The 15000-nt window shown below is 36.7% G+C and overlaps 1 protein-coding gene across 3 annotated transcripts in view; it reads left to right on the top strand.

The window, feature by feature from the left end:
• The window catches only part of LOC138058261 (beta-2 adrenergic receptor-like), a 40504-nt gene that overhangs the window by 5074 nt on the left and 20430 nt on the right, over nt 1–15000 (top strand). For 2 of the 3 annotated variants that reach the window (XM_068904173.1, XM_068904172.1), the window contains exons 2-3: nt 8317–8374; nt 8978–9035. The gene's annotated coding sequence lies outside the window, so the exon portion shown is untranslated. Of the gene's footprint in view, nt 1–3833; nt 3898–8316; nt 8375–8977; nt 9036–15000 lie in introns of all 3 variants that reach the window. The other variant, XM_068904170.1, reaches the window with a different exon arrangement.

Raw genomic sequence — 15000 nt, 5'->3', positions numbered from 1 at the left:
GCAGCTGGAGTACACATCTCAAGTTTGGTCTCCCTATACTAAAGAAAAAATTAAGGCCCTTGAGCGTGTTCAAAGGCGTGCCACCAAATTCATCTTAAAATGTGATTTGACTTATCCAGAACGTTTAGCTAAATTAGGTCTTTTGCCTCTGGAGTTTAGAAGGGAGGTTTTAGATTTATGTTTCTTTTTTAAATGTCTTAAGGGGCATATTGATTTTGACGTCCTCTCGTATGTTAGCTTCACATCATATAAGTACGATATGAGAAATTCAGAAGCCATACTTGCGAAGGGTCGTTTTAGAACCGACGTTTTTAAATTCTCATTTTTTAATCGTATTGTAAACTTGTGGAATGGTCTACCTGTAGCTATTAGGACAATTGATCAAGTATCATTGTTTAGTAAGAAAGTGAATAAGTTTTATATTAGTGAATTTAACTTAAGTAAGGATAAATTCTTACAGTTTTTGATCACGTATTGTCTATGTTAGTTTTTTATGTATTTAGCATTTTATCACAGGCAGTTTATTTAATATAAGGAATCCAGAATTCTGTATAAACTGGCCTAATTACTCAGATTTCCCTCTTTTTATACTTGTACATATATTTAATTCTTTGTTGTTGTTTTTGTTTTGATCATCTATGTAATTGAATTTGAGTAAATAAATAAGTAAATAAATAAATAAATAAAAGTAACGGTACCAGTTTACTGGCCGTGACATGCCCCTGCAAAACTCAAGCGGGGTGGCCATTTTGGTGTCCTTACAGGAATGTCAGGTATGTGGATTTTTCCCGCATATAACCGTGCACAGGACAACCACCTCTCGAAAGTCACAGGTCAAAAGTAGGCTTGCGTTCCACGAACGCATTTATTGGATGAAGTTTTCCCCTGATAGCGATAATTAGCAAGGCTAAAGTTTGTGTTACCTGCCGAAGCCGGAGGCTGAGTATGCTGGGTACCAGAGGTTTTTTCTCGCGCGCGGCGGACGGAAATTCTTCAATTCACTTCGCTTTCACCACCGGAAACCGCGCAAGAAAAACCTAATATGCTTCTTTGCGAAATTTCGTATGGATGGGAGTTTTCACCTGACGTTGCAGCAGCCACAGACCTCTTTCATAATGGCGGCCAAATAAAATAGTATTTTGCTTTAATGCTAATGAGCCTTTCTACAATCCGGGTCAAAACACTTCGGGGCACTTGTCAAATTTTGGACCAAAAGTAGAGAATTTACTGTACATGCTTCCATCGTTATATGAGCAACGTGTGTTCTTCTTTCGCTGCCTTTTTCGTGCCCCCGTTCCCCCCAGACAATGTTGAAACATGCCAGCGATCGCTGAACGGAACTTGATTTTGGAGACTGAAAAATCACATTATAATGGGGGTAGGGGGAAAAGCGCGAATTGTCCCAACAGTTTTGACCAGGATTGTAGCCTCTTTTGAAAAGAATTTCTGTTTGAAAATGAGAGCAGTAGGTCTAATTAACATAAAGACAAAAGAATGTAAAAATAGTCGCCATTTATGACAGTGGTCTATGTTGGTGCACACAACAATAGAGAGAAAGGTCTTTTAGGAACGTGACTCTATTGTAATGCAACACATGAGCCATAATTTGCTATTGTTTTGTGCACCAACGTGGCCGTTTCATCACGTGATTGAAAACCATCTATATAAGGCCTCTTCATATGTCCTCGCCCAGAATAAAGCTAGGCAACTACACTAGGTTTTATTATTGACTTTGATGTTTAGGGAATAAACGTTATGAACTAATTAATTGTAAAAAGTAGCCGCGAGTAGAAGGAACGCCCAATGTAATACAGTTGATGACGGTCCACCACCAAAACAAACCAAAAAAGTGAGACTGGTCCTTTTTAAAATTGAAACGGAAGCTACTTAAGGCAGAGCTCTATTGAGGATCCAAAGCATAGACGCAACTAATTAAAACTACGCATGGTAATGGCATAAGAATCTTACACAATTAAGCGCCTCGGCTGCAAGTCTCTGATTTGCCGCGTTATCACAGATTTATATAATTGTCATTCTACGTCTTTTCTTCGTTATACAAGCTTATTACTCGGCTTTCATTTTAGGGCACTAAATTGAAAACCGGTGCAGTAATACTATTTCATGCATGTGAATTAACCTCAGCTTCACAATCCATTTTGATTGCATTGACTCATTTTGAAGTTGATTTTAAAATCTGACACTTACTAAAATGAACAATTTAGGAAAGACCTCGAAAAATCTTTCTCGAGCGCTTAAACTGGCTTGAATAATTCTGACAACCAATGTGAAATCCTTTTTAAGTGTCCTGGGCCATTTTTGAAATTATCGAAGCGATTAATTTCACATTTCTGTGTTGCGGCGAGAATCAGAGAAATAATCAGTTAAGATGATTATTTTGCGTTTTTTTCAAGTAATATCGAGAAAAATTAAATTAAAAACTGTCTTTTTCTGCATCATTATCTATATTATAAAAAGAAGCTCCAGTCTGTTTTACTGAGTCGAACAAAACACTAGGTAAGATCTGCTCGTAGCGTGAGAGCCGACGCCATGGTAAGTTACATAGAATCTCATTCCAGATATGGAAAACATTTCATTTATAGAATAACTTTCTTTCCCAAAATTGAATTGGGTTGCTGCCACACATTTGAATAGAAAAAGTAACCCAAAATTTCCGGCATTTTAAACTATTCTTGTGAAGACTGAACGTAATTGGGCACTTCCCTATCATCTTCAAATATGACCCACCCATTAATTTTCAGGCGCTGCTATTGGCTAATTTACGTCACATGGTGCAAACTCATAGGACAGTTATCACGCAATAACCCAGCGAAATACTGTAGCGATCATTGATCATTGAAAAAAAAAGAAAGCCTGCGGAAAAATTAAACTAGGCAGCAGGAAAGTTTTTATTTGACATGGAAGAAAAACAAACTCGTTTTCTGGAGTCTAGTGATAATGACATTAAAAAGCTGGTCGCAAATGCTGTTGCGGAAAGTCCACAAAACATGCTGTCAACGTCTTTGAAGGTGTAGAAAGTTATGAGCAGACTTTACAGATTTAATCCTAAGCGAACTTAGACTGAGTCATTTTATAGAGTAGACAATTTAATACAAAGCGTTTACTAACTATAAAAGTTCCAGCCGCACTTAAATACACTGCCATCGAGACTTTGCACATTCTGCCTTTCATGGACGAATGAAATTTCTTTTTCAGTAAGCAAAAAAGCATCTTGATTTCGAGTTTTCGACTCGCAGTGACAAATAAAATAATTTTGATTTTTTTTTTTTCTAAGACCGACACGCTTTCTTTTGTAGTCAAATTTTGAACAGTACTTAAAAAAAAAATGCGAAGCACCGCCATCACATTAAACATTGGCTTTTTACGACCGGTTTTTTTGCGCGATATTAAATTAATGGGAGGGTTATAAAATATCTAAACCCCTTTCTGGCTTGCTGGCATGTTGGCTGATTATATCCTTGGCTGAGAGATTGTCCTGAAAATAACTTATTTGCCCTCGAATCTTCGCTTCTCGGCCAAATATTCATTTTTCGGAAAATGTTTTGGATTTGTTAATTATACTACTACGCATTGTAGGGCGAAAATGATAAAAAAAATGGCTTGATTCGTTTTGATGGCAGAGAAAAAAGGCCAAATTATAATACCATTTTTACTGCATTGTACACGAAGTGGCACACATAATTAGGACTACCTCGTTCTGTGAGGGCTGATTTAGGTGACAATTGTTTTCGAAAAAAAAAAAAATTGGACTTGAGCACATACAATTTCGATTTAACAGTGGCCATCATTAACAATGGGTTTCTTTCTTCACTCAGCCACTGTGAGCCTTTTGCGAGTCGACACCCCTCGCAACCGTGGAAAGGGATACTTAAAAAATAGGTCAGCAATGCGAACGTGTGTCTAGTGCATTCCGTGTGGTATGGTCATTGTATGAAGGGTGTGTATTGATTAAAACAAATGAATTAATGATATTTCCTACAGTTAATGACAATGGAATTTTTAAAGAAGTATTTGTATTTTGAAAAAAAGAAAAAGGGAACAGTTTTGAACGTGGAGCACCCTGGTTACCCGCACCTACCCTCCCCCAATTGTTTTTTCAGCAATTGTGGTGCTGCTGTTGCAGAATAAAAAGTTAAAAGAACTTTCCAAAATAGAGGGTCGTATTTACGTATGGAAATGGGCACAGCAGGAAAAAACGTGAAGCACTAGCAGGCAATATTTAATAATTCAAATTGTTTTTTAAAAACTGCAACAGAACTGCTTATGGAAATACAATGTTACACAATGATATAATTGAAGAAATAAATGCAAGTGTTACCACGAAAGTCTTTCCTTGTAACAGGACTGTCAATGTTATATGTAGACCTTTAGTTTCACATTGTTATGGAAATATATTTGGCAGAATATTTACTCCATGAGAACAAGTGCTAACGCACTAGACACCAAAAAGGGAAGAAAGAAAGAAAGAAAGAAAGAAAGAAAGAAAAAAAAAAAAAAAAACAGCACTTGACCCAGGGGGGGGGAAGCAACTTCCCATACATTCTCTTAAATGAAATCCAAACGATGTTCTCACAACTTGCAAAGCAATCATGGAGGCATCAGTCAGCGGATTCGTGTATTGCGCACGAGCAGAATTTGTCATCCCGAAATGTAAACAAAACAAGAAACATGGCGGCCGATGTCGGTGCGAAATGTGGTGGCTTTTTTTAGTTTATTCAACGATTTTTTTTTATTTCGAAGCCCTTCAATTTGGAAAATTTACTTCTTGGTGGACGTCGGTTTTAACGCACAGTGGTTTCTCCGAGATCAAGGTAAGGCAACATTTTGTAAATGTGTATGACTTCGCGTTAAAAAAACCTCTTGAGCTAGTAAGCTTAAGATTATTGGCTAGGTGATAAAACAGGTTGGTGAGCAAACAGTAATTATCCCCGCTGTATAGTAACTCGCAATTTTTCAAGTTTTTTCAATTTTTTTGTCTTTGTAAAATGTCAATCGGGCGTTCGATTTATGGTATTTGTAGTAGAAACACTTAATACTCAGAGATAGACATTCCTTTGCATGTGTTATTTGATAACTAAACCTACGTTTTACTTTGTAATTTTTTCCAGCTAGCATTTATTACCGCCTATAAAAAGAAATTCGTTCGCGAAAAGAGAATATTGTGAAAACCAGCTTTCATTGAGGAAGAGTTCTTTTGCTTGCATTGTTTGTTTTACTTCAATTGCATTACTTGTCTTTGAGGATTTTCATTGATACTCCTGGGGCGAGATTCCTACATAAAAGCGATGGAGTGCTCATTAGAATTTTTAAAACAAAGCCTTAAAACGAATTAGAATAGTCTTTCCAACAAACTTTTGTTTGGCTTTATATAGTCTTTTTAGCCAGAAAGGTACTAAGGTAAACTCTATATATGATCAGGTTAGTTTTTGTTGTTTGTTATTTTTTTAATTTTTTTGCCATACCACAGACATAATACAAAGATAAGGAATAAAGAAAAAGAGAGAAGAAAGAAAATTATAAAGAGAAGAGACGAGAAAAAAGAGTTTTAAACATTATAAGTGGTTCAGAGTCATGGATTTTAATTGTGTTTCGGTCAAGGCAGAATGGAGCACACCTGTCACTTTTTCTAGGATTCCCCCTGCCCTCCCTTTGGTTCTGGTTATAAAATTTTCAAACCAGTTTCATTTTCATTTTCCTTTGCTCCACTTTGTGATGACACTGAGACAACAAAAAATGAGAATTAAATTGGTTGAATTAAAAGTTTTCTAATCAAGGTTTTTTTTTGAAAAAACAAAAACAAAAACAATTACATGTCTGGAGCAAATATACACAGTTTCAATTTAAGCAGTTTCCATTTCTTTCTTGGTGAAGTCAGTCCTCTTTCATCTAAAAGGCTTTCCTGCCATGTTCTCACATTCTGTCTTCCACTGCATCCACAGTGCCAGTTTCAGCAAGCAAAATTTGTCTATCGTTGACATTGTGTTTTTGATTTCTTACAGGAGATTGGATTGTTCTATCACCACTGATTGCAATTTTCCAGCTAGGAGGGAGTTTTGTTATCAATAAAAAGTATAAATGGGCCATGTCAGGACGATGACATGCCATTATGGGGAGGACATTTCATTAAGGGTTGATCACTGAGTGTTAGCTTGTTGCGCACGAAAATGTTTGAGGCCTTGACTGCAAAAACAAATAAAGAAATAAAATTCTTGTTTCTGGTCGTTGACTGGACATCACTAGTAGAAGTCACATTGTCTCCATTGTTGCATGTAACATGAAATGTACTGTTCAAGAAGTTGGACATGTGGTGTGAACAGCCATATGGCTGGACACACTTGATGTTTACCTGACGTGAACAGCACGGAATATATGCTATTTCACCCGTCTCATAATTCATGTGGTTGTCTCTATCCCAACTGTAATGTTCAAAACACACATGCTCGGGTTGGCTTCATAACTTCCCCTACAGGCAGTTAAGGGGTAACTGCCTGCATCATTGATAGCAAATGGGAAGGTATGTTGATAGTGGTAGTGGAATTCCTGTATATACAAATGAATTCCTGGAATTTCAATTTGCAGGGTCCAAAGGAGATCCTCATTGTCCAATCTGAGGTCACTCTTCTTTCTTAAGTTTTCTACCAAATAATCAATTTTTAGTTATCCCTCTTCAAGCTGAACATTTGCAGTTCATGAGATAGCTAGCAGGTGTATGCTTCAATCGCTGGAGTTAGGGTCACCAAGATGACAGATAGGCTTGGTAGACCCTTGGTAAAATACTTGTTCCAGAATTTGATGTTACAATTAGTTCCAAGAGACACTGCACGTTCCCAGCTGAAAGGATTGCAGCTGACATTCAATATAGGACAGCCACTATCAGACTCCTCAAATTCTCTGACATAATTCATCTTGAAATTCTATCTTTTGTTTATCAGTGGCACCATAAACTAAGCCCTTCTAGTTTTGTTAATGTTTTTAACCCGGTATCTTCTATTCATTCATATAATACACGTCAATCACAGATTGATAATCTGTTTGTTACATCTGTTCATACCACTCAATGCGGTATTCGTTCTCTCAGTTACACTGGTCCAAAACTTTGGAATTCTTTATCCATTGATGTTAAGAAAATCAAGCTTTTTTCCAATTTTCGTCAATATATCAAAAATTCTGTGATTGGTGGTTATAATACTATTATTGATTCCTAATGTTTTACAATTATGTAATCTTTAACTGTTATTTAATTAATAAAGTAATACTTTTTATCTAAAACAATTCTTTTGCATCTCTTTTCCTTGACTCATTCATGTCTTGTTTTGGGTCACCTACTTGGTTAGTTCAATGAACGAACCTACAATTGTAAAATTTCTTTTTCTTGGCAATCCCTTGATGTTATATTTTAAGCACTAATTTCTATTAATTATTATTTCTGTCTGAGCATAAATAAAAATTGACTTGACTAGGACAAATTCAAGAATGGAAAGTAGCACTTTTGGTGGGTCGAATGAAATAACATTTTTTTAAAATATTCTTTCCTTCAGATCTCCCCAACCCAAAACATCCCGCTGATATACAGGAAAGTTTCCAAAAGCAGTTTTTCGTATTTCGGCGAGAAGAACACGTTACCAGTAGATATTATGTTGAAAGAAATTAAACGTGGTTGGTTCGACGATGTTTGTCGTGATGTTTTGGAGCCATCGAACAACAGGAAGAGGTCCTTAGGTGAATAAATTACACTGATTACCGTCTGAATCCTAAAACTCGGATATCCGACGATGCATCGAAAACAACTTGAAATATTTGGGTTCCCCTGAATAAACGGATTTATGTCGAGCAAACTAGCTACGCGGACTACGCATTCAACTCGTACTCGTAAATTATTTGTGTGAGTTGTGCCTCGACGGGAAGCTTCAGAGCCATTAGGGAACGAGTCAGCTATGAACGTTTTCTCAACTTCACTTCGTGATAATAGCACCAACAATAAAGCCAACAGACACATAGTTTTTACAGAGATCGCCATCTTTTTAACGTTCGAAAACTCCTGAAAGCAGGCCTGCTATGACAGTCGCCTGCTATCACAAAGAGCGCCCGCTCAAAAATACCCCGCTGACCAAGATTACCGCTTAGCAAGTTGTGAGAACATCGTTTCTCGGTCCCAGGCCTTTTTTCTATCCCCCCCCTGACTTGACCAAATGTCAATGTTAGCTTTGAAAGCACCCAAAAGTAATTTGTTAATTTTTTTGTTAAGAACATCTGTTTCTTTTCTCTTAAATTAACTGCCGTGCAATTTTTAATTTTCAGTAAAAATGACAAGTTAGGATCTATTGACTGGAAAGAAAAATCAAGAGTCTCTTTTTGGGTAAGTACATGTGGTAGAATTGAATTTTTGCGAAGTAGGATATACTCTAACCTTTTTTCCTAAGAACATTCAGACTGAGATTAACCAAAATAAGTACTAAGAACATACCCAAGTTACGAAAGTCTTTATTTTGCCTATTTGTTTTTTTGTGCTAAAGCACTAGACACCAAAAAGGGAAGAAAGAAAGAAAAAAAAAAGAAAAAAACACTTGACCAAATGTCAATGTGTTGTAGCTTTGAAAGCACCCAAAAGTAATTTTGACAATTTGACAAGGTCTTCAACTTCGTAAAAGCACTCATATTTCAATTTAAACGAATTTTTCAGTTTGCATTCCATGCACGTAGACTTTTCAAACAGTGAGTAATTAATGCAAGAATGAAGCAAAACTCGTAAAAACTGAATCAGGTGTATTAATGTAAGTTATAATGCATAATTTAACCAAAATAATAATAATAACGATCTTGATCGACTAGTCTTGTGCGTGCATTATATTTATTTTTCCAGAGTAGATATTTCCGGCTTCAATTTCGTTTTCTTTTTTTTGTTAAGAACATCTGTTTTTCTTTCCCTTAAATTAACTGCCGTGCAATTTATAATTTTCAGTAAAAATGACAAGTTAGGATCTATTGACTGGAAAGAAAAATCAAGAGTCTCTGTTTGGGTAAGTACATATGGTAGCCTTTTTCCTAAGAACGTTCAGACTGAGATTAACCAAAATAAGAAAGAACATACCCAAGTTAAGAAAGTCTTTATTTTGCCCATTTGTTTTTTGTTTTTGCGAGAGATAAAAATAAAGACGGCTGTGTATGTTGCCTGTAAATCCGTTCTCAGGTTGAATGTGTTTTTATCTAAGTTAAATTGCTGATCCTCAATTTACCTATGTTGAATACGGACTCAGATGAATAGAAGAAACTGTTTTTTGAAGCCTAGGTCAGGTTAGGATTAGTTTTGGTTATTATACATGCGTGGTATTAGTTGACTTATTATAGAAAAGTAAACAATGAAAAGAACTGTGCTGGATTGAGCACGTTTGTCGTTGTAGCTTGTTTGTAGTGCACGAGGTGAAAAACGGAAAGGAAAGGAACTTTATATGATTGTCTAGTCTTTTTAGCGCTGGAGCACTAGCCGGGGACACTGTAAACTGAAATATACAATTAACAAAAATCGAGTCAAACGTTGCTTTTTTGAAGAGAGAAGAGACAGGACTAGGTTTGTCCACGTTAAAACGGCATAATTTTGAGCATAATAGTAAGGCATGAACATTGAGCATTGCGCCAGCGTAAAAGTAAGAAAAATTCCAAATTGGGCAATAGCATGCAAGAAAATCTTGCTTATCCATCCGTCATCTGCAGCCTCAGAGAGGGTCTTCTCATTGCTACAAAATGCCTTTCAGGTCAACCAAGCATGTGCTATGGAGGAAGGACTAGATTGAAGCCTCCATCATGTTTCAGTATCACAAAAGATGATCACATAATATAAAAGGAGTACTTATACTTTACGTTGTCGATATAATCATCCATATAAGCATATCAAGCTACTGTATTTTATTTTAGGTAAAGAATGAGTGATCCGGGGGAAACTTTTTAAGCAGAATAGTGGGACTTTTTGAGCATAATAATAACATTTTTTGACCATAAAGAATCAGCATAATATCGAGAATTCTGAGCATAACGTGGACAGCCCTACAAAGATCCCTATAGATCTAAAGGGTCCTAGTTCGAGTACCGGCAAGTGCATAGCCCAGTTTTTTGTTCCCTTACTTTGGTGTAATGTCCAGACTGAATGGTTACGTATATTAGTGCAGAAACCGATAAGATGATACGAAACATTAAGAAGATGTGGTCAGATGCGTAATATAGAGCTTGAGGGAATGTATAGGTTTTTCCAGTCCTTTTTGGGAGGTTGATAGCTGCTTTAAACTAGGTAGAGTGCATATTCAACCTAGGAAAAATGAGGATCACCAATTTAATCAACAATTGTAGGTAAACTGAAACGGATGCAACCTGAGACCGGATTTGAGCGAAAACATGTATACCTTCCCCTTCTGCCAAACTCGCCGCGCTAATTGGACACTTCCCTGTTATCTTTAGTTATACTACAGTTGCTACGTATTGCTTGGCGGAAATGCTTAAAAATGGCTTCTTTGTAGTGGAAGAGAAAGAAAATGATGATATTTTTTTTCATGACTCTTTTGAAGACTTAGCGACACATAAAGTAGGATTAGATTACTCTGTGAGAGTTGATTTAGATCGAAATTTTTTTTAGAAAAAAACACAGTTTCAATTTAAAGACAGAGGCCCTCTTTAATAATGGGTTTTATTATTTCATCCGCCACATTGAGCCTTTTGCGAGGCAACCTACCTCACAGCCGTGGAAAGGGGGGGCTAAAAAATAGCACCCAAGAGTAATTTTGACAATTTGACATAAGGTCTTTAACTGCCTAAGGCACACATTCGAACACATATTTCAATTCGAGACGATTCTATGCACGTAGACGTTTGAAACAGTGATTGATTAATGCAAAAATGAAGAAAAACTCGTAAAAACTGGATCAGACGTGTTAATAGAAGTTATAATGCATGATTTAGCCAATACAAATAACAACGAGATTGATGAATCTAGTGCGTGGATTATGTTGGCTTTTCCAAAGTACATGTGTCCGGCTTTCATTTCGTTCTCTTTTCGTCTTTTTTTGTTAAAAACACTGCTTTGTTAAGAACATCTGCTTTTCTTCTTTAAATTAACTGCTGTGCAATTGTTAATGTCGAACAAAAATAACAAGTTATCATCTATTGACTGGAACGAAAAATCAAGTGTCTGTTTCTGGATAGAAGTATATTTTTGATGATGTGGTAGACTTGAATTTGTGCGAAATAGGATATAAATAAAAAAAAAAAATAAATAAATAAATAAAAAAACATACTAAGAACATACCCTGGCTGAGAGTCTTTAATTTGCCTACTTTGAGTATTATAAACAAAGATAAAAGAAATGTAAAACTGCTCTCTAACAGGACAATTAACTCAAATGCTTAGGGACCTTCTTTAACATTGGCAGTATGGTTTTCTTATTGCATGATACGCTAAAGAACAACTCAATTTGTCGTCGAAATTAGTATACCACACAAGTTTATTTAAGAACTAGTAATAGTTTTCATTATATCTGCCCCCACCAAAGATAGTAGGAAAGGCAGTTTAGATTCGTTGAAATTATATTCTGAATATGTCACCCCAGTTTCCGATTTGCGTCTGACAAATCGTCCCTCGCCCCTTCTGAGCCAGGTAACTCGATTTGCATCAGATCTACTACAATGTTTGATTTTTCAATTGCTAACTCGAACAGTACTTTGGTTCTCCTTGCGAGTTTTGACTTCGTGACTCCTAAAGCACCTCGGTCATGTAGAACATCACCAAATGTAAAGGCCTTCAAGAAGATTTGTATGCCCGGCTCGCGCCTTAACAACCTTGTTCCTCCGTCAAGGGTTAGCGCCGGTCGTTTGTTACGTAAGTCTAATAACTATTCGTTATTCAGATGTAGAACCGAAAGACCTAAGTCAAGTTCTTTTCCCAACAACGTGTAGAAAGTCATTTGCTATATAATAGCATTTAGGGTTGGGAAACCTAGAGTATACCTAGTGTAAACTTAAAGTAAATGCTTGTTTATATTTTTTTATTATATAGCTATAGATACTGATGAAATACCAGGATTTCTCCTTTTACTAAAAAATCATATCTTCACCGCGGGCAGTGAACGTACCATTTTTATCTTTCACATGTGAGGATATAGCTGTCGTCATGGTAATGAACACTATTAGCCAATAAAACGCGAGATTCCTCTTCATTGTACGATGCTTTTGTGCTTTAATATAATTCTTATCTACTACATTAACATTTTTACTGCAAATTTTACATTATCATGATTTGTTTTTCATAACTTTCATATCTTGTTTCATGTTACACAACATGCGTGTTTTAGTGGTTGGTGAACACTTTTTCATCATTTCGCAAATTAATAAAACAAGTTGTTTTAAATCTAGACATTTCATCAATATCTATGTGATAAATAGAACATTTCGTTATTCGCTTCGCTCACTCGTGAGAGATACTTGCAGCACTCGAAGATAAAATTCGTATCCCCGCGCAGCCATGTAATATCCTCTATATCATATACATATTTTATTTATTTATATTTTGTAGGTGCAATTCACTGTATTGTAGACGGTGCGATTGTTTTGTGAATAAACACCATTATCTTATCTTATCTTATCTTATCTTATCTTATCAATAACACTTGCGCACCCGTTTAAGCAATACCGATACCACCTTTAGCGCCTGGGTGGGCAAAAAGAGATTGATTCCACTTACAATAACTACCAATTAGTTTATACATTTACCCATTTCACGCGAGGACTTCTAGGTTGCCTCCTCGGGTTTCGGCATAGGGGCACCAAGGTATGAACGTTTTCAGGCTCAAATCGTAAATGAAAAGTAAGGATGTTCGGCGGCCTCAGACCTAATTCTAACTTGTGAAGCCGCTTCGCGTATAACATCTGGTCAACGAGTGTTTCAGAGGTCTTTGCTCCACATTATGTCACCTTTAGTGAAACGAATAATTATTTTATAATTTCAGCAAACTTTCAGTTGCTACCGTGAACGTTTAATTTACTTTGCATACGAGTGTCGGCGTTTACTTTCATCCAATTAGTTCATAACGCCTTCATATTCATAGGAGGTGACAGTCGCCGCGGGGATTTATAGAAATGAGATTTAAGTTCTATTCTTCCGAAAGAATCTAAAAATCGGCGGAAAGCCATCTCACCATGTAATCTGATGTTCTTTAGGTTGAGAGGAAAGTACCTGGAATTACTCTACCGATTCTAGATCGCAAAATAAGCCACCGCTCAACATAGTCATTTTGGCTCTTTGACATAATTAATGTTCTTATCCGAGAGAACAATATTTCACAACAAGTCGCCCTTTGCTCACTGGTTTCTTCGCTCTCAATCTAGTACAGCTTCATCTTTGGAATTTTGTATAGAAAATTGTCTTATTCCATACTTAATTAAACACCACAGGACTGAGACTTTGTCCGCGTTTACGTCTTGAAATTCTTAATGTAAAATAGTATATGGGCCTGGTTTCACTAGCGGATTTTTTTTTATGTCAAGGTTAACCGCAAAGCGTGCGAGTGCACCGACGCGCGAGAACCTAACAAATTTTTGTCAAACTCTACCAAAGTTTAGAGGAGGCGGTGCCTTGCATCCTGGAAGGCCGATATTTTTTGTGTTGATATCGCAAAGCTTGCAAAAAAAAAAAAACAAAAAAAAACGAGTGCACCATGACGCGAGAACCTAACAAATTTTTGTCAAACTCTACCAAACTTTAGAGGAGGCGGTGCCTTGCCTCCTGGGAGGCCGATCTTTTTGTATTGATATCGCAAAGCTTGCATGGACGAGTGCGCTGACACGCGAGAACCTAATCAATTTTTGTCATACTCCACCAGTCTTTAGAGTCTTTAGAGGAGCAGGTGCCTTGGATACCGAACAAAAAGATTCAGTTTACCTTTTTTTTTTTGAAAATTGGAAGTTCGTGATATTTTTTTGTAAAAAATAAAAGAAGCCTAGTGCGCTCCGGGCTCTGTCGTGTAGAGAAATAACAAACTTGAAAGCGTTATCTTAAAGACGGCACTTGCACTTGCAATAGCATAGAATCGAAAGGTTTGAAATTAGACGTGAAAGTTGTTGTCGAATGCTAACTACGATCCTCTTATTATGAAGAACATAGGGCCCTGGCAAAAAAATAAAAAATAAAAAAATAAGTTTCATTCCCTTATCTGAGCTCTTTAGATCTCAGAGAACCCCTTGGGAATATATTCATAGACAGCAAAATTATTCCCTCGGGCAGACCGCAAATCCTCTTCGCGGGGCGGTCGGATTAGATAAGCGTGCGCATGCGTGGGTAATTCCTTCGTGTTTTTTGTGCGGTGATGACCGCGCTGAAATACAATTTCTCATGTGGGTGGATCATAGGAAACTCGTCTTCTATGAATCCATAAAGAACCGCAGCTGCTGTCTTTAAACTCAATTCTCTGTTATAGTACGATGTGCTAGTTCCAGAATTAATTCTCTCTGGAATGCCGATAATTGCAGGTTCCCTCTTCTACCATAATTTTCCAAATACATATAGTACCAAGAACCGTGGCTTTCGATCGCACCTTACCGCAGCTAGGAAAGGCGGACGCAACCATCACTGACATTATTGAAAAAAAGAAACCGGTTAAAAAAAGTACGTGCAAAGTTTTTTAGTGTTTCTAAGTCTTGTTTTTTTTTTCAAGTTTGGATCAAACTTCCATTATTCTTGTTTTTCTTTTACTTCGCGCGTCATTGCAATTAGCAAACATTTCTTCTTGTTTTTTTGGTCATTTGCGTTTCCTGTATTAAGTAAAGACCTCCCACCTGTTTCTATAATACCATGGAAGTTGTCATAAGCTGATGATGAATTAGTCCATTTTACCCCTTTTTGAGCAAGAATGATCTGTATATATTAACCTCGGGTTGTGTCATATCTTAGCTGATTTCGTGTTGCTGGAGTTCTTAATTAAATGTCTCACCAAGGCTCCTTCTCTCG

Source organism: Montipora capricornis, chromosome 7 (genome assembly GCF_036669925.1).
Source record: "Montipora capricornis isolate CH-2021 chromosome 7, ASM3666992v2, whole genome shotgun sequence".
NCBI classification, from domain to species: domain Eukaryota; kingdom Metazoa; phylum Cnidaria; class Anthozoa; order Scleractinia; family Acroporidae; genus Montipora; species Montipora capricornis.
Note: the sequence above shows the minus strand (reverse complement) of the source record. Positions and strands in the feature narration are given on the sequence as shown.